This window comes from Chenopodium album, chromosome 9, assembly GCF_948465745.1.
Source record: "Chenopodium album chromosome 9, dcCheAlbu1.1, whole genome shotgun sequence".
Lineage (NCBI taxonomy): Eukaryota > Viridiplantae > Streptophyta > Magnoliopsida > Caryophyllales > Amaranthaceae > Chenopodium > Chenopodium album.
The window spans coordinates 54,301,916-54,321,097 of NC_137842.1; the positions used below are offsets into that span (position 1 = coordinate 54,301,916).

The window sequence follows — 19,182 nt, forward strand, 5'->3', positions numbered from 1 at the left end:
ATTTAATTATATTTCATGTCAAAAGCTTGCTGGTTAACGGGCTACAACCATGGCTATTTATAGCCTTCATTAGCACTACTACAACTACCAGAAATTAATAAGAAGCTAGCTAATTAAATGCAATGTTGAATTTCAACATTGCCGACATAAGGGGTATGGGGTGCCGACATGGAAGTCTTCTAGAAGCAGTTTTAGTTAAACCTTGTCATGATGACTTAAACCCAGAAATCATAAATTCTACAGAGCTAGTGTAAGCTTGTCGTCTTCTTAACCGCCGTCTCCCTTCTCCTCCTGCACCACATTCTTGGACTTCTCATTCTCCTCCGATCCGCCGCCACTTTCTTAGCGTACTGCGGCATTTTGCTTTACCTTCTTCGTCACTAAATGTTCAGAACCTCCACCGATTCCTATCTCCATCCTCTTGTTTTTCGCCTTAGGCCCGAGACTTTCCTCCTCCTCCTTCAACCAGTGTACTTTGCAGGAAATGGAACAGTACAATGCAGCATTCTTGATGTCAATTCCACAAGTTAAACAACCCTTGCTTTTTCTTGGTCTTTTACATGCTTTTGGTTTAATGAAACACACATCCTTCTTACCAAAATAGCGAAAAACTTGTATCCCAGAATCTTCAAAAACATCCTTCACTGTACTCTGCATTTCTTTCTTTTTGTAACACAAATCACCCCTATATTTAATTGCTCGAATTACTTTGTGACCTTTGTGATGTGTTTTTACATCATCTTTCTTGAATGAATCGCCGCCACACGTAAAGCAGAAATAGGCTTTATCTTCGACGCATGCTGACAAATTAGGGTGAAGAGAGAATGAATGGTTTATTTATTATTCATCAATAGGTAGAGTATTTATACAAAACCTACGAACATAAGATAGGAAACAATATTCCTAAAAGATATACCACCATAACCATAAACCTACCTAAAGATATATTTTCAAAATAATATCTTAACATAAGTATCTATATATATTATTCTTTGAATAATATCTACGGAAAATATATCACACAATATTTTTCGATATCTCATATCTCTAACACCCTCCCGCAATCGTAACAGCAGTAACACGATCGTTGCGATTGGAAATTCTTCACTTTGTTGAAGCCGAGATGCACACTCTTGTGATGTCGCCTTTAATTTTTTTATTCTTTTTCAATGATGAGAACGTTCATCTTTTCGAACTCATCAGTCATCAATCAAGCAGGAACGTCATTCTTTTCGAACCTGCAAATATAATAATTTTGCTTTTTCCAGAGCAAAACCGAGCTCCAATCAAATATTGGTTTGTCAGAGTAAACCACACTCAAATTTCTTATTGGTCTTTCAGAGTAAACCACACTCAAATCTTGGTCTTTTAGAGTAAGTCACACTCAAATCTCTTATTGGTTTTTCAGAGTAAACCACGCTCATATCCAAAGGAGCAAAATTATGCTCGAATCAACTCACAAACCTTGTCTCGCGGCAGAACGAAAACCAAATATATCTTGTCTTACGACACAAAAGTGCCGATTTTTTTTAAAAAATATTTCGTCAAGCATAACGCTATTTAATTTCTTCATCTCCAAAGATGTGTTATAGTGGAGGAAGTCCACTCACATACTCCCAAAAAAATATTCACATACACATATATGATACGTGTACCAACCCAAAAATAAATTATTTTTAATGAGTATTAATATTGCATAGCGGAAGCAAAATTTTGAATCCCACCGGTAGGTTTAACTTTCTAACCCACCGGCAGGGGGGAAATTTTTGTGAGCGGTCCCAAGATTTAACCTGCTCTTGATACCATGACAAATTAGGGTGAAGAGAGAATGAATGGCTTGTTTATTATTCATCAATAGGTAGAGTATTTATACAAAACCTATGAACATAAGATAGGAAACAATATTCCTAAAAGATATACCGCCATAACTATAAACCTAAAGATATATTTTCAAAATAATATCTTAACATAAGTATCTATATATATTATTCTTTGAATAATATCTATGGAAAATATATCACATAATATTTTCCGATATCTCATATCTCTAACACATGCCTTTCCTGTAAGGAAGAATTCTGCATTGATGAAGGCAACAAGTTTATTCATACTAACTTCTTCTGTTTTCTGCATTTTTATTCACTTAATTTTTTATTGGTTTCGTGGTTTTCTAAGGAAATGATGGAGGTTTTAATTTTGAGTTATGCAAATGAAGAGGAAAATTGTTTCTCGGAATTAAAGGTGTATATATAGAGCATTTGTAACATTTGATCGCTTAAAATGTGTAACACAAATTCTCCTGAAAAGTTCTATTTTTATTGACGATACTGAAAAAGAGTTAGTATAAATATGGTCCCTCAACAATAGTATTTGTAGCATTTTGGTCCCTCATCTTTCTAATGAAGCAAATTGGTCCCTCTGCCACCCTTACTTGACTTTTCTGGTGAAAAAAATGATGAGTCGGCATAGTTTAGGGACTACAGTGCCCATGTGGCAAAAAAAAAAAAATTAATCAAAGTTTAAGGACCTTGTGGGTATGAGTTGGCATTTAATTAATGAAGGGGTAAAGTTTAGGGACCTTCTATCATTTTACCGTTGTGAAAAAAAAAATATTTCATGATAACATACGAGTATTAAGTTTAGGGGCTTCTAGAAGGTTACCCAAAAAAACCCACACTTCATCTTCAAACTCAATTACTCCATTGTTTATGATGCCTGGCTGGAAAAATTGGTGATTCGTCGGAGCAAAAGAGAGCGAAGATGGCGAAACTCACATCTGCTCAAGGTACGGTCATCGATCCTGTCTTCTTAAAAATTAATCTCCATTTAATTATATGATAAAACCCTACTATGTTATTGTGAAAAAAATTAGGGCTTTTTGGAATTTGTGCTTATTTTGGTTGATTTTGGTTCCAATATGCTTTGTGGTATTATGTGTAATTGTGATTGGTAAATTGAATTTTTATGGGTTAGAGTTCTAATGATTTTACAGGTAGGTTAGGGTTTGGTTATGCTCTGTTTTTTCAAAATTTAAGTTGCAATAAATCAACGGCAATATCTAGTTGTTGATGAATTAAGAACGAATGAAGATGATCAAAGTTTTGTTTACTACTGTATATGCTTATTAAATTATTCTTTAAGGTTTGTAATAAGACAAGAATAAATCATGCATGATATGATCCACCATTATCATTTCAATAATGCTAATTAAATATGTTTACTATTGTATATGATAAAGTAGTAAGGCTACCTTTTTATGTTATACATTAAAATAATTGAAAAATCAGCTATTTAGTTCAATCCTTGGTTTGTGGATGAGCTATAATCAACTATTAAATTTGAGTTGCAATAAATTAAAAATTTATTCATTGACTCTGTTCAGTTATTGCTTGCTTGGGTTGTTAATTTTGGTGTTGTTTACTATTGTCAGAAATGGATCTAAAATCATGTTTGGTTGTACATCATGGTGGTGAATGGAAAATTTCTTCTGATGCATTGTATGTAGGCGGGAACATAAATTTTTTTGATAACCTTCCCGATAATATAGATGGGCATTATGTGAAAGGATTAGTAGAGGAGTTAGGTTATAATGACATTGTAAAGCTCCACTTTTTGGATCCAAGGAAAGATTTGAATAGTGACATTAGGTACTTAAGCTTTGAAAGTGGGCTTTGTGATCCTTTCTTGTCTCTTCTCCTTCAATACAAACTGATTCACATTTACACTGAACATGACCCACCACCCACACCATTGTTCAATCATGGGAGAAGGGGGCAGTTTATGAGCTTATTAACAGATTTCAATGTTTATGAGGTTAATGATGAACCTATCCTAACTTCTAAGGCAACACAATCTTTCACTGTTGATGAAAATGTCTTTCAACCAACCTAAATTCCTAGGGAAACCCAATTTGACATAGACTATGATACAGAGGGAACAACTGAGGGTGATGATGAGTTTGTGAAGGCTAGGGATGAAATTGCAATTAATAAAAAAACTGAACATTCATATGAAGAGGAATTGGATATGCTTAGGAAGGTAGCTGCATCAAAAGGTCTTGGTGAGATAGGAACGGATTTTGAGGAGTTTAGTGACATTGAGAGCCCTAATGAGTCAGAGGATGATGATGACTGTGGTTACTTAGTTGCACCCCCAATAATCAGGTTAGGAAGGTGAGAAAAGCTAAGGATGATGAGTGCATAGAAGACTTCTTCCTCGTTCAACAATTTGACAACCTTACTGCCTTCAAACAGGCAGTTAGAAATCATTCCATAAAGCTAGGCAGAAACATACCTTTCAAAAATAATGACAAACAAAGGGTAGGGGCAGAATGTGAGCACAAAGATAAGGGGTGTCCTTGGAGAATATGGGCTTCTTGGGATAGGAATAAAACTCATTTCACAGTCAAATCCCATGTCAGTCAACATAAGTGTGGTAGATCTCCAAGAGTGAAGAAGATGTCAGCAAGATGGAGTGGTGAGACCTACCAAAATCAGTTTAAGGTCAACCCTTATATGAGGCTACATGACATAATAGAGATAATATGGTTAGACTGGGGTATTAGAGTGAGTAAGTACATGGCTTTCAGAGCTAGAAAGAGGGGCTAATCCATTATTATTGGGGAGTACAAGGAACAATATGAATTACTTCCTAGGTATGCAGAGGAGATACTTAAGAGCAATAGGGCCAACACTGTGAAGTTGAAATTGAATGGGAATGTATTTGATAGGATTTACATATGATTTGAGGCATTAAGGAAGGGCTTTATGGTTGGTTGCAGGCCTTTCATTTCCGTAGATGGATGTTTTCTTAAGGAACCTTATGGTGGACAATTGTTAGTGGCAGTTGGTAGGGATGGGAATAATCAAATGTTCCCTATTGCCTAGGCTATTGTAGATGTTGAAAAGACAGAAACTTGGAGTCGGTTCTTAAATCTTTTGGCTGCTGACCTAGGGACTGTTGAAGGTGTTGGGTACACTTTTATGTTAGATCAACAAAAGGTTACTTGCAGCTGTGCAAGAGGTGTTTCCACAAGCATAAACAAGGGTATGTGCAAGACATGTTTATTGCAATTTTAGGAGTGTGTTTGGGGGTGGCTTAGAGTTAAGGAAACAATTTTGGCTCATAGAAAAGAGCACAAATGAAAATGGTTTTCTTGAACAAATTTATGCTATGAGAAAGCTTTCTTAGGATGCAGCTAGTGATTTGTTAAATAGGAACTACAAGAAGTGGTGTAGGGCTTTCTACACACCGATGTCTTCATGTGATAGTGTGGATAATAATATGAGCGAGGTCTTCAATGCTTATATACTCAAGGTGAGATACAAGACAATCATAACCATGTTAGAAGACATAAGAGAGGGTCTTATGGAGAGGTTACACACTAAGAGAGACATGCTCAAGGATGATGGATAGCTACTTTGCCCTAGAATTCAGTAGCAGTTAGAAAAGCATAAGGTGTGGGCAAGAGGTTGGAATGTCTTTTGGGATGGGGGATTTAGCTATGGAGTCAGGGATGGGTCAACACAATGCAAGTATGTGGTGAACTTGGCACAAAGGACTTGCACTTGCAATGCTTGGCAAGTGAGTGGCATTCCATATAAACATGCCATAGTTGCCATTTGGAAGAAGGTTGATGAACCTGAAGAGTATGTCAGTGAATATTTCAGAAAATCAACTTATGCAAATGCATACCAGTTTTTGCTTGAACCCCTAAATGGTCCACAAGAGTGGCCTACTTCACTGAACACAGTCATCCCCCCTCCACTAAAAAAAGTCAATCACAGACCTAAGACAAAGAGAAAACCAAGTGTTGGGGAAGTGACTGAAAAAGGGAAACCGAAGAAGTTAGGTGTTACAATGACTTGCAGTTTATGTGGAGTTCAAGGACACAATAAAACAACCTACAAGAATGCTCCTAGGGAATTAAATGGCAATGTTGGAGCTAATCATCATCTAAACAAAAAATAACCTAGGTCAACTCCCAACACATTCCCTATGCATAACAGAGGAGTGGGAATTTACACCTACCCTAATGGATTCCAAAGAATTGCTAATGTGAGTACCAACTACCCTATTTATTTATTCCCATTACATCATATTTTTTATATACTCACTTTTAACTCTATTATTAATTTGTGCATACATCCAAGCAATCAACAAAGACAAAGACAAACAACATTTTATTCTGATAATGAAGGTGAACAGACCTTATATGCTTTCTCCCAAGAGTATCCCCTCTCACAATCACAGTCAGAGAATGCATCTCAACCACAACAGACAATTTCAAGTCAAGCATTGCAAGGATTAGCAAAGGAAAAGCGACAGGAGCTAACAAAGAAGAAAACCTAAGGTTAATCCACAACTTTATTTAATTAATTATCATTTCATTACATACTTGCTGGTTTTAATTTTTCTTGCTGATTTTACTTTCACTACATATGATTACATTACTTGCCTACTTTCTTAAACAAATACCAACACCAAATTACTGCTATTACAAGAATTACACCCAAAAATTCATACTTATAGCCACCTGAAACTTTGTCTTTTTTCAGTTTCAACATCATGTAATGTGATTGCATCTTCCTTGCATACTTAGTTGCCTCATTCATCCTTTTCTTGTGTTCCTCAACATCAACAATTAACCTTCTTTTATTTTCCATTAGTCCTAATATTACTTCTTTTTGCCAATCAGTCTGATCTTTCACATCTGCCCACTTAAAATACTTGCATTCCCTTTTATTAGTTTCAGCATCATAATCAGGACCACTTCCACTTGATCCATTGCTAAGTCTAGACATTTCCTGTTATCAACAAATATATTAATATTGGTTAAATATTCTAGTTTTGATCAATTCCTAATTACTATTTTTTTTTGCAGATACCTTGGCAGGAGCTTTCTTCTTCACTGCAGCAGTGTATTTTTTTTTCCTTTGGATGAATTTTTGCTTAATGTTCTGATGGTTTTAATAGCTACCAACAACAATATATAAGCCACTTTTATGTGTAACAACGGCTAGTTTTTGTCAGCTATTTTGGAATTCGGTTATTTTTTACTGTTACAATCCTTCAGAATTAAATGCATATCCCCTGAAATTCAAACTACCATTTTTTTCAACTAAAAATGTCAATGTAAGCATGCAGCTCCCTAATATTTTGGCAAAAAAGAAGTGCAGTCCTTAAACTAATGTTGACTCACACTACTACAAAAGTGGGCAAAAGGACCTATAATAAAAGACCTGTTGGTTAATACAACGGGTCTCTTTAATATAAGAGATCTAATATTAGAGATAACGGGTCTTATATGTGTCAAAGGGCCCACCTACAATTTTGGAAAGATGGAGGGTAAAAAATAAGAGACCCGTGATTTACCTTAACAGGTCTCTTATGTGTGTAAGGGCCCACCACTTAAACCAACTTTTTCTTTGGGCTAATAGAAAAACCCTATTTTTTCTCTTTTTACCCCTCATTTTCCATCACCCACCATCACGCCGCTATCTCTTTCTCTTTCATTTTCCTCTCATCTTATTTTTCTCCCAGTGCAGAAAGCATTGATGCAACCTCCTTAACGCTGACGATCGCGGCTTCTCCTTCTCCTTAATTCCGGCGTTTAAGGTGCTCCAAGTGTAATGACGAAGATAATAGCGAAAGGTTATTTAGTTTGAGGTGCAGTATTCTCCTCTTGTTGATTGTGTTTTCCAATTAGATTTTATATTTAAGCTTCAAATGTGTTGTTAATCTCATTTTCTTTGTTTATTTAAGCTTCGACTAGGACATTAGATTGTGGGAGTTGTCTGGGTGGTTGTTGTTAATCTCATTTCTGAAGTTCGTTTCAGGTAAAGTGTTTATTTTTTCCTCTGTTTATTAAATTAGTTCAATTTTTTTGTTGTTGAAAACTAGTTTATTCATGAAAATGTACAAGTGATTCAGATTTTACTGTAATTTGTTTCAATTAATGTTAATTGTGATTGGATTATCATGTGAAACTATGGAAATTTGAGCAAAAAGTAGCATATATTCTATGTTTACTTAAGTAAGATTTATGAAATTGAGAATGATAGAAATCCAATCTGTTTCGTGGATTTCTAAATTATAACAATTCATTATTTTAATTGTGATTGTTTTTTTTTTTTTTTTTCAGATCTACCTACTTTATGGCATCACAACACACAAAGCAAATGGAGTACTCAAGTTTTAATTTAGCTCATCAATTCTGCCAATTTTTTTGATGTAATTGTAAATTTAAATTTCAATAAATTCAATACATCTTTTTTGCTAGGATTTTACGTTGGTTGATTTTTTTTTATATTTTTTTTCATCTCATCAATTTTAATTTAGTTCATTGTTATTCGTGTTATTGATTATGTACAAATTAAGTATACAAATTACAAACTCCACTATATAATTTAGCTCATCAATTTTGCAATATATAAAATAATTCAAATGCAAACCGCAAAAAAAAATTATTTATTATTTTTTTTTATATAAAAAAAAGAGCAAAGAGACCCGTTAGCTAACTTGACAGGTTTGTTTCATACAACTAAACAGACCCCATATCTCAAACAACGGCTCTCTTTCTATCATTAATTATCAATTTTATCACTTAGATAACAGATCCGTTATCACTGACAACGGGTCTTTTTGTCTGCATAAACAGACCCCCCTTGAGAGAGGGTCTTTTAATCAAAGAGACCCCTGAGATAGAGACCCGTTGAAAAGCGGTCTGTTATGCATATTTTAACGGGTCTCTTTGCCCATTTTTGTAGTAGTGTCAACGAGTGAAGTCCCAAAACTTTTGCTTAGTTGGCAGAAACATCCCTCAACTTTGCTGACTCAGATTTTCCTCCACCAGAAATGGTGACCCAAGGGTGGCAGAGGGACTAATTTGCCTCATTTCAAAGATGAGGGACCAAATGTGCAACTAATGGTATAGTTTAGGGATCGTATTTTAGCTTAACTCCTGAAAAAAATGTATTCTGACTTTCCTTATTGTTTTCGCCTTTTTTTTAAAATGGTGTTAATTTTTTTGTTCACCAATTAGTAACAATATATTAAATTATTTATAGTTTATTACAATGAAGTAAAATTTAATACATTAATCATCAATTAATTTTATTTTTTTTAATAATTTGCATTTAAAAATGTAGTAGAATTGATAACATATTGCATTATTATTATTTCAAAATTTGGATTAATTCAATGGTAATGCACACGATTGCAAACATAGTAATAGAACTAGTTTCGGCTAATACTCTCCCGTAACGTTCTTCCATTTTCTTGGCTTTCTTCTTCACTAACGACTCATCAGAACCTTGCTGAAGGTCTAAGAACAACTCTAATGATAAGCTAATTAACAAATTAGCTTGTTATGCCACATTAGATAATAACCTAATCTCTTTTGTAGCTAATTTGTGCTCCTTAACTACAACCATACGAATGGTTAAGCTAATAGCTAAGGAATTTTATAAATTGCAAGTGAGTCCTTACCTGCAACCATTGGAGTTGCTCTAAGAAGTAGTTGCTATTCTTTTTTTTATTTATTTATTATTATTATTGTTCTCTTCTTTATTTTTTTTTATGTTCTTTTAACTAGTTCATTATTAAAAAACAACTACTACTAAACTCTGTTTTTTATGCTCAATTTGTCCATAATCACATGTATCTAGTGTTGTTATCAGTCTATATTGTAGGAATATGTTCCCTGCCTCGAGCGAGTTTTAGTTTTAATCGAACCATTAAGCACTAAATTCTTTGCTTTTTTTAGTAGTAATTACTTGAACATATTTTTGTTCCTTAGCACGTAAACTAAAATTGAGTATTGAAATTAAATGATCAAATCACTTTCTCCAATAGAATTACCAACAAAATTAATTAATCTGTTGGTTAAAATTATCAAGATTGATCAAGAAACTTACACTGTATTGTGATTTATAGTTTTTATTGCGACTCTTTTGATGAAACGCTAAATGAAGCAATATATAGACGAAAATAAACAGAGATGTCAAGATAGTTGAACAAATTGAACTTTATAAAAACTCTACAAGATCATAAAAATTGAAAACTTACAAAATATGTTATTATTGCATTGTCTTTATTACTACAAGTACAAAATAGTCTGATTCACTTACATTTGAATCCAGAAAAAACTACTCCCTCCGTTCCATAATGTTAGTTGCATATAATATTTTGGGCGATTCAAAAAAATCTAACCATATTGAATATATTTTTTTATAACTTGATTTTTTTTGTAATTAATTGATTGTGTATTAATAACATGACTCTAAGGCTCTGTTCTCTTCACCTTAAAAAAATAATATTAAGTAAAAATAATTTCAGTTCAGTAAAAATAAGTTTAGTTCAGTAAAATTAATTTCATTTCAGTAAAAATAAGTTCAGTTCAGTAAAATTCAGTTTTCTTAAAGAAGAATTATAATAGAAAATCAGTAAAAATAATTTCAGTTCAGTAAAAATAATTTAAGTTCAGTAAAAATAATTTCAGTTCAGTAAAATTAAGTTCAGTTCAGTAAAAATAAGTTCAGTTCAGTAAAAATAATTTCAGTTCAGCAAAATTAAGGTGAATCAAACAGGGACTAAGTAAGGAAATTTTCACCTTAAATTATGCAATTATGACTTGTGCTTTCCTAACGAAAAAATCAAAAAAGTTAAATAAGGTAAACTAATTATGAATTATGTTGTACTTTAATGTTGTACTAATTATGACTAACATTATGAAAAGGAGGGAGTACTAAATCAGTCCTGTTACTAACATAAACCACCCATATTTATTCATAAACCTAATCAAAGATGTACTAATTAAAACAGCAAAGATAAATGATTTTTTTTTTTTTTTTGAAAGATGAACAAAGATAGATGATCAAATATACTAATTCAACGTATGTAACATTCAATCTTCATACTAACTCACTCAGCTGACTTACTAACAAACTAACTCAATTGACTTACTAACAGACTAACTAACTCAACTGAATTATTACCAGACTAACAGTCAATCTTGATTCTGATCAGATGATTTCTAGCCGGAAAAAACAGAAACCCAGAGATCTTGTTCAGGCTTCTCGACCTCTTCCTGATTGTCATCGATCTGCTCCCCGCCTTTTCCTTTCTCCTCCGGCGCCATATTCTTGGCCTTATTGATCACTGATTGTTCAGAAATTTCACCGAGTTCTATCTCTTTAATTTCCTCTTGTTCTTGGCCTTGTTCATCAATAGGGGTGAGCAAAAAATCAGGGTACTCGGAATCGGAACCGGAACCTGTTAAGAACTGCAGGTTCCGGTTCCGGGTAGCAAATTGGAGAACCTGTTGTAACAGGTTACGATTCAGGTTCTCAATTTTTTGGAACCGGAACCTGTATCACTTAATTTCAAATTATACGCTAATTCTTACTTAATTTTTAAATAATAAATATCAAAATTACAATTATAACAATATATATTAAATTTATTAGACAACTACTATTAGTCTGTGTTATTTGCAAGTTGCAAACATATAAATTAGTGACCAACCAGTTTTTTATTAAAATAAATCCGCGAAAAAGTTAGTTAGTATATTATAATATAGGGTACCCTGAAACGGAACCGAAACCTGTAGGTTCCGATTCCGGTTCTCAATTTCCAAGAACCTGTTCAACAGGTTTCGATTCCGGCTGTTACAACAGGTTCCGGTTCCTAAAATTTTTACAAGGTACGACCCTATTATGCTCACCCCTATTCATTAGTGATAGTTTAATTTATAAAACTACCATGTTCAAATCTTTCCTAATACTAAATAACGGGAAGTCTAGAACTATATACACACGAAGGGTGTGTGAAATTTGAGTGTGGCGGCCATTCTAGCTATCAACTTTTAGTTGAATCCCAATTGTTAGTTGGTATATTAAGAGATATGGCAATTGAATCAGACCCTATTGTAAACCCCTTATTAGGACACACATGGGTGTGTGGCTGTGTTGCTCTTGGAGTTGTCAAATGCCTCAAAACATACTTCAGTTCAAGAACGTGTGAGTCGAGTGATTTATAAGTCATAAATCTACTCATACGTGAAAAGGTGCTCTTAATCAGTTGGTTTTCTAATAGGCGCGATCTCTTTTACCCATTCAGAAGATGTAAACAAGATAGAACAGAGTCTAAATTAATAAGCTTAATAAAATTAAATTACACCTTAATAAAAAGTTCATGTACGAGTCCGTTGACAAATTGCTATGTGATGGAGATTTCGTGATCAATCATATGAATGATTTGTTGATGTCAGTGTGACATATTAATATCGTATTATAACTATAAGCCTTTATTATTATTATTATTATTATTATTATTATTATTATTATTATTATTATTATTATTATTATTATTATTATTATTATTATTTTTTATTATTATTTTTTTTTTCTTTAACTTACACACCTAATTGCATGTAATTTATACGTATGTAGTATTTAGAAAATCTGAAATAAAGGTAAGTACTTGACTGCTTGTTACAATGGGCCAAATCTAATTACTTTTATCTAGCTTTGTTTCAAAAATGTAGTGACTTCTTACTTGTTTTTAATAGTTACATTAACTTATGGAGATTTTGATAGTCACCTCAACATAAAATCAAATGACCAAACCACTCAAGAAAGTTTTATAATCTTCTGGGCAAAATTATCAAGATTACTCATAAACAAGAAAACAATTTAACACTAACACAACTATTACAAAAAAATGCTCAATGAATTGATTACTCAAGAAAATTGAAAGTAATAAACCAGACTTGCAGTTTTGCAATAACAATAACACCATATATCGGGTTTGATTAATAATTGAACACCGTATTCCATTGTTTTTTATCATTTGTGAATCCTACATTTAACAACAAAATCAGTCTTAATACAGACATAAACCACCTCACATTTATTTCATAAACCTAATTAAAGATGATACTAACATAAACTTGTAACAAAGATAACCAAATATACTAATTCTACTGTATCAAGATTCAACCATCACACTAATTAACAAACTCAATTGTAAGATTGTACTGTCATACTAACTAATAACTCAGCAGCATATGCTGATCTGATGACTCAAACCCAGAAAACAGAACTCAACAAGACAGAGCTAGTTCAAGCCTGTCGTCTTCTTGACCGCCTTCTCCCTCGTCTTCTCGGCCTTCTTTATCACTGAATGTTCAGAACCTACACCACGTTGTACCGCCTTCCTCGTGTTCTTCACCTCGTGTCCACGACTTCCCTTCTTCATCCAATGTAGTTTGCAGGACAACAAGCAGTGCAATGCAGGCTTCTAACGTGACTCAACCATTAATCAAGCAAGATGGATGAAATTACAAGAAAGTTGAACAAATTGAAATTTATGTGATTACTACTATTATTATTGCATTGTCTCTGATTGACATGCATTTGAATCTAGAAAAGAAAATACATCTATTTATTTAACTACTAAATCAGTCCAATTACTGGCAGATATATACCACCCACATTTATTCATCAACCTAATCAAAGATGATACTAAAACTAACAACTAACACGCCTAAACTTACAGCAAAGATGATCAAATTTACTAATTCAACTGTAACATTCAATCTTCATACTAACTCAACTGACTTCCTAACAGAATAACTAACTTAATTGATTTCCTAACAGACTAACTAACTCAATTGATATCTACCCAGTAAGCAGAAGAAGGATGTTGTGCAGGCTTCTCGACCGCTTTGATTACTCAATTGAAATTACAGACGTAGATCAAGGTCGATGCCTTTTTCACCGCCTTCTCCTTTCTCTTCCGGCGCCGCATTCTTGGCCTTCTCTTTCTCCTCCGATCCGCTGCCACTTTCTTGGCCAACTGCAGCATTCTTCTTGGCCTTGTTTATCATTGATTGTTCAGAACCTCCACCGAGTACGATCTCCTTCCTCTTTTTCTTCGCCTCGGGCCCGGTACTTTCTTCCTTCTCCTTCTCCTTCTCCAAAGATTTTACTTTGCAGGAAATCGAACAGTACAATTTAGATTCATCGATTATACGTCGACAAGATGCACAAGAACGACATTTTTTCTTCGAATCAACTCTACTATCTGTATCTTTTGGTGTAATGTCATACACCATTTCCTGCATAAATCCTTGATGCGTATAACCCATTATATCAGAGTAGTCAAAAACTTGGTTACCTAATTCTTTAAGAGCCGACTCTTTGAAACAATAACCTTTTCTACTTACACCCTTGAATGCTCGAATTACTTTATGGCCATCTGTGATTTTATGATTAGTCTTTGCATCATCTTTCTTCATCGCATCGCCGCCACATGTAGTGCAGAAATAAGCTTTAGCTTCGTTGCCTAATGACTTTGTTATGTCGAATTTGACATCGATGAAAGATTTTAACGAAGCTAGATCATCCATTCTAAGTCCCATTTTTACTTCTTCACTTTTTTGAGTATCCTTTTTTAGTTGTTCACTTTTTTGAGTATCCATTTTTGTGTATTGATCTTCTAAGGGATTTGGAATTTGGTGGAGGTTTTTGTTTTTGGTTATGCAAATGAAGCGGCAATTTGATTTCGTGGAGTTGAAGTTGTATATATAGAGAGCATTTCTGTTATTGTGTGTAAGATAATTTCCCCTGAAATTTCTCTGTTTTAATATGTTGGGAGTTGTACTGTTGTAATAGTATCTAGTTATCTACTCCCTCCTTATAAAAATTTATGCAACTCCGTATTAATATTTTAATCATCATCATTCATCAATCAATAATTTGGTTTCTAAACTTTCATTTCTAACTTTTGTATAGACAATTACGGAAAATGATAACTAGCCCTTAGGGCTATGTATAAGAAGCTAAATAAGGAAATATTATAGATAAATTAACATTATTTACATCGATTTGAGAGTGATTTTGTCATGAATTCCCAATTTAACTCCATTTAGGAAGTATATATAAAGTTTATATATAGCCCTAAGGGCTACATATATCATTACCCTTAAATTAATTCAATATCTATAATAATAATAATAATTAATATTAAAATAACAACCGCTGACATAATTTTTTTTTAATTATTGTACACGTGTCAGCTTCTCCTTAAATTTTTTCCGCCCAAACTTTTTTTTTCTCTTTCAATTTTCTTTATTTATTTTATTTTTTATATAATTTTTATTTATTTTGGAAAAGCTAAATATTGACTGCAAAATACTTTTATCTTAAGTTACATATAAATAATCTTAAGGAAAACAAATATTAACCCTGTATATATGTGATTACTCCATCTAATTACAAATTCCATTGAATTTTGTTGTAAACATGATTTTTTTTTCATTATATAGAGTACTATTTTAATTTTTGTAGTTTGGTGTTGATTAATACAAAGGTTTTACATAGTTTGAGTGATAATATGACTTGAAAATGCAGGTATACAATTATAAATTCTTTTATTATATTTGTGCATCACACGGAAGCTAATCTAGTTTTTTAATTAAATAAACTATAATCTATTCCGAGATATATCAAAGAAGAAAAACAACTTATCGTTATATAAATAGATTATTTTATAATCTTTTAAGCAAAATGGGCGTGCCGTACAATAAATATTGCACATCAAGAGTAAAATTAACTTAAAATAATGAAGTAGTTATAGATATGTTGATAGTGTAGATATGCTCATGGTGAATCTAATGGAATAACTCGAGTAAGCTTCGTCAAACTATTAAAAACTAAAAGATAAATAGAAGAAATATAAGTTTAAAATGTTGGGCCGGTCCAACCTAAAAAATACCCAACCCGACCAAACCAAAACAAATCTAGCTCCTTGGTAACTTATTAAGCTTGGGCCTATTTTTCTATGGCAATATTAGATGGATATCCACTAACCCGATCTTAAATAAATAAACGAAAACCCGAAATAAATGGATGAAAAGTAGGTGACGGATGGATCGGAGTGGATGATGGATCGAATCGGATCAGATCGGATGTAGATGATGATTTTTTTACACACTAACCATCCACCCACCCGTTGAACCTTCATAAATATTTTTAATCTTAAAATTTTAATTAAAAAAATTTAGAATATACAATAAAAATACTTAATTTGTTGCAAATTATTTTTTTTCAAAGAATATGTAGTTAGCGCTTCCTTTTTATTTACAAAATAATAATTATTTATGGTAGAAATAACAATAAATTAAATTTCTTGTAAATTTCTTTTTCATAAAATGTTCATCCATTAGTCACCCGATTCACCCATTTCATCCACGGATGATGGATGGACGGATACGAATGATGGGTAAAGTGGATGATGGATGGATGTGGATGAAGCGATTGCAATGATGGATGGACGCAGGTGAAGCTCCACCCAATCCGAATCCGATCCATTGTCATCTCTAGGCATGGCCAGAACCTCAATCGTAATTTTTTTGCTGAGGTCACGCTCAGCCAACGCTGGCTGAGGTCGCGCCCAACAAATGAACATCTACTAGAAAAAAAATAAACATTTACTAGAAAAAATTTACATGTATTATTTCTGAACATTGCATTATATAAATATGAAAATTTATAATATAAAGTAAAATAAAAAGACTATTAAATTGAAAAAAAATCTGTACATTTAATATTATTTAACTGAACATTTAAGTTGTTATAGTAAAGAAATAAACTTATCAAAGAAATAAACTCATCAAAGAAATCAAAATTCAAGTAGAAAAAGAAAGAGAAATAGACTTAACATGATTAAATATGAGGATCAAAGACGTAGACAAGGACAACATAGGAGTAGTGGGAAGTAGCAGAAACAATGTTGGGATGATCGTCGTCTCGTCAATTCGAAGGTCATATGACGGTTATGCTTGAACCAGACAACAGTAGCGCCGCCATTGTTGTTGGGTTGAGCTGTAAATTGTGATTTTGTCTTCATCTTCAAGGAGAGAGAAAAGGTGTGATTGAAAGAAGGAGGTTTGGGAAGAAAAGTGGAGGGTAGAGAGAGAGAGAGTGGAGTTAAGTCAAAAACACCATTTTTGGAGGAGAGAGAAACTAAAGTATTGATGAAGATTTTACCCATGTCATTAAAATCACATTTTTGTTTTTTAGGGACAAATGAGAGATTATTGTTGAGGAGAAAAATAAAAGGCCATATTCCTTAAATAAATTAACAATAATATGTTTTTTAATAATGAACAAAATACTTATGTTAATTGAACATCCTTTATTATAAAAACAAATATTTTATACAACTAAACAAACACAAAAATTTGTATTAATTTAAAAATAAATGAACATTTATTATTATAAATGAACATCATACGACATGAAAATAAACATTTATTTTATAAGAATAAACATCATACTGCATGAACATGAAAATGTGATTATTAAGGAATACAAAATTATTGTAAAATATTTTCAGTTACAAAATGTTCATTTTCATTATAGTATATGTTCATTTTGGCAGCGACCTCGGCCAACACTAGCTGAGTTCGACCTCAGCCAACTGGTAATCAGGGCCCAATTGAGTCTTTTTTTAGTAATTATCTATCCCCACGCCCTAAACTAGGGAACTCTACCTACATCCCCCTTAAAACAACGCTCATAATACTAAATACCACTTTTATTTTTTCACTCTCTTGTTTACTCTGTCCTGAAACTTTCTCCATTCATCTCGTTTTTCACCAAATCTTCATTGCCAACACAAGATCGTTATTGTGGTACCGATTTTTCTCTTCTTTTTCAATTTGATATATTATTTTTTCTATTTTTTCTTTTCCATGGCAAAAAACAAAAAGGGAAAACAAAAAGGGATATCTTCGTTTTAGGGGAAAACATGCTGTAAATTACGCTTCAACAAACAAAACCACATAACTTCATAACCAATTCCATTCTAAACCCTAATTTGCAAACTATTTAAATTACAAAGAAATTGAAGACAAATATTGCAAACATTGATCTTACCTGGTGAGAAAGTAGGTAATTAAAACAAAATGGACTAAATTTATTAGAAAATTTTGAAGAGAGAAAGGATTAGGGTTTGGAAGCCACGATCTTAGGAGATAAAAAGAATTTGGGGGGAAATCTGGCAGAATTTGGGGATTAGCAGAGAGAAAGAAATCGGGGATTAAAGAAGATACAAGGAAGAATTGGAGGGAAACGTGAAAAAAAAAAAACAGGGAGAGGTCCATTTTTTTAAGTCACGTGGGAGATCAACGCCGGAGAAAAAAAGTCAATGGTCATATTTCGACATCAATGTCCCCCAAACAACAAAACAAACTTATAAAGTCCTTTTAGACCACTTTAAATATATAAGATCCTTCTCGACAAATACGTGAACATATATATATCCCTTCTAGACAAATATATATTCCTAATTTTAATGCTCCATAATAAAAATGTAAAGTTTTCGTAAAAACTTTAAGAGAGGAGAAAGGAATTCAAAATCTTATGTTTTTTAATTAGGGTTGAAAATGTAATGAGGCATATATAGCTAAGGGTAGTATAGTAATAGCTGCAATACTCTGATATTTATGATATTTTCTCATGGTTGTTTGTAATGTTGCTAGCCAATGATTAGCTGTAAGAAATGGTTGTTATTTTTGTCTTCTAGCTTGTATTTAATCTCCTGAGCTCAGTCCTCGGTGAATAATGAGAAATGACCTAATATTCTCTCCTCTATTCTGCCTCTCTTCTCTCTTATTCTCTCAAACATTGAGCTGCACCCCTTGCATCCATAATCTTCATTTACTCTTCATGGTATCAGAGCTGTGGTGCAAAATCGGGTCTATTCTGCTCATTCAGTTCTTTCTAGTCATCTCATTTGTTTGAAAATTCAATCTTTGCTCCTTGTTGTGTTTTTTCTATAATAAAGATCGTGTCTTTATTTGGTAACAATGGTTGCTGATACATCTAGCCCATTGTATTCACATCCAAATGATGGTTCATACTCCATATCTGTTGATAAGCTTACAGGAGCAGCTAATTACAGGTCATGGAAACGATCTATGGAAAAATAGCCTTGTCATCCAAGAAAAAACTTGGTTTTGTTACAGGCACAGTTCTAAGATCTGCATATGCTGAAGATGCAGCGAAGACAGATCAATGGGACACTTGCAACTCAATGGTAATCTCTTGGATTCATGCTTGTTTATCAGATACCATTAAAAAATCTGTTCTTTATGTCAATACTGCTAGAGAA

General features: G+C 33.0%; 2 long non-coding RNA genes across 3 annotated transcripts; both read left to right on the forward strand.

Moving 5' to 3' along the window:
* The first annotated feature begins 2,652 nt into the window (after positions 1-2,652).
* On the forward strand, positions 2,653-7,110 carry LOC145559883 (uncharacterized). Of its 2 annotated transcripts, none has more exons than XR_014093018.1 (3): positions 2,653-2,785; positions 6,153-6,352; positions 6,884-7,110. It is a non-coding gene; the product is annotated as an uncharacterized LOC145559883 (long non-coding RNA). The 2 variants fall into 2 exon arrangements; XR_014093019.1 differs by having other exon boundaries at positions 6,200-6,352.
* Positions 7,111-7,788: 678 nt separating this feature from the next.
* On the forward strand, positions 7,789-8,283 carry LOC145559884 (uncharacterized). The gene is made up of 2 exons (XR_014093020.1): positions 7,789-7,838; positions 8,144-8,283. It is a non-coding gene; the product is annotated as an uncharacterized LOC145559884 (long non-coding RNA).
* The last annotated feature ends 10,899 nt before the right edge of the window (positions 8,284-19,182 follow it).